The sequence below is a fragment of the Lathyrus oleraceus genome, chromosome 2 (genome assembly GCF_024323335.1).
Source record: "Lathyrus oleraceus cultivar Zhongwan6 chromosome 2, CAAS_Psat_ZW6_1.0, whole genome shotgun sequence".
NCBI lineage: Eukaryota > Viridiplantae > Streptophyta > Magnoliopsida > Fabales > Fabaceae > Lathyrus > Lathyrus oleraceus.
Genome location: NC_066580.1, coordinates 278,279,864 through 278,281,937, shown reverse-complemented (window position 1 = coordinate 278,281,937; position 2,074 = coordinate 278,279,864).

The window sequence follows — 2,074 nt, the reverse complement described above, 5'->3', positions numbered from 1 at the left end:
AATGACAATAATCATTCTTCAATGCCAAGATCCTATCATCACCCAACGGTCATCTCAAACTCCTATATAAAGGACAAAATGCATCACAAGAAAGACACACCTGAGACACACAATAATACAATTTCTCAATCATCCTCTTTTACTCTTTCACGAGCTGCTGCTCTTACGTGAAAACTATTGCTCTTATATTTCTGTAATATTTGCTTATTATTAGAAGCACCGTGCATTACAAATCTTATCTAAGACAATTCCTCAAGTGACTCTGTGCAGTCTGAATACTTGAGAGGGTTAAGGGATTATTCTCTTAGACAATTGTCTGTGTAATCTTTCAAGATTAGTTTAAGTCCTTTTTGAAGGCGAAATCACCTTGGCCGGGTGGACTGGAGTAGCTTTAAATTTCAAGCGAACCAGTATAAAATTCTGTGTCAATTTGTTTTTCCTCTGTGTGTGTCTAAACAATCAAAAAGTTTTATTTTCAAAAACAATTCAAACCCCCTTTCTTGTTTTTCTCTATCTTCAATTGGTATCAGAGCTACGACTCTGTTATTGATTTTATAATCAAACACTTAACAGTGTAGAGAGATCCAGTGTGAGAAAAATACTTTGGTCAACACCAATGAAAGAGATAGTTACAATGCTAAACCTCCAATATTTGATGGAGAAAAATTTGATTATTGGAAAGATAGAATTGAAAGTTTATTTCTGGGCTACGATGCTAATCTATGGGACATAGTCACAATTGGCTACACACCACCTGTGACTAACGCTGGCGTTTCCATCCCCAAAAGCAAAATGACAGATGATCAGACGCGCGAATTCAAAAACCATCACAAAGTCAGAATGATACTACTAAATGCCATTTCCTATAATGAATATGAAAAGATCACCAACAGGGAAACAACTAAAGAAATACTTGACTCCCTGAGGATGACTCACGAAGGAAATTCTCAAGTCAAAGAAACAAAGGCTCTGGCTCTAATTCAGAAATATGAAGCCTTCAAAATGGAGGACGATGAAGCTGTAGAGGGGTTTTCTAGATTTCAAACTTTAATTGTAGGACTCAAAGTTCTGGACAAGGGCTGCACAACTGCAGATCATGTCAAAAAGATAGTCAGAAGCTTACAAAGAAATAGAGACCCATGATCACAACTTTAAAGTTATCCAAAGATCTGAACAATATCAGCCTTGAGGAACTCGTCAGTTCACTCAGAATCCACGAGATAGAACTCGAGGAAGATGAGACTCAAAAGAAGATCAAGTCTTTAGCATTGAAGTCCAGATATGAAAGACGCAAACCAGAAAGAAACAGAGCCTTCCAAGCTGAAGAGGAAGACAATGATGACTCTGAAAAGGAAGACTCTGACGATGAAGAAGAGTTATCCCTTTTGAACAGAAGAGTTAAACAACTCTGGAGAAAAAGGAATAATAACTTCAGAAGACCAAGACCCAAGGGAGATCGCTTAGAATCAACTTCCAGAGGCAAGTCAAACAAAGAAATAACATGCTATGAATGCAAGGAAATAAGTCATTACAGAAACAAATGTCCCAAGCTGAAGAAAGAAAGCTCCAGAAGAAAGAGTTTCAAGAAAAGTTCATTCATAACCAAAAAGGGACTGATGGCCACCTGGGACGACAGTGGATCTGATTCCTCCGAATCAGACTCTGAAGAACAGGCAAATGTTGCACTCAAGGCCACCACCTCCAGAAATACATCAGATGGAGAATCTGATTCTGAAGAGGTATTTTCTGATCTTTCTCGCTCTGACCTTGAATCATGCCTTTCTGAAACTCTAAACTCATATCAGAAACTTAAACAAAAATTTAAGCCTTTAAAAGGAGTTCTGGAAAGAACAATCGAAGAATGTGATAAGCTTGAGATAACTGCTTCAGAACTAAAAGATGAAAATCAAACTTTGATAAAAGAAAGAGACTCCACAAATAAACAATGTTTAAAACTTGAAGAAGCACTATCTCAAGCCCCACAAACTTCTAACACAATGATATATGAATATGAAAAATCTTTTCAAAAGTTTCTGAAAAATGGGATAGAAAGGAACAGAATGACATCCATGAT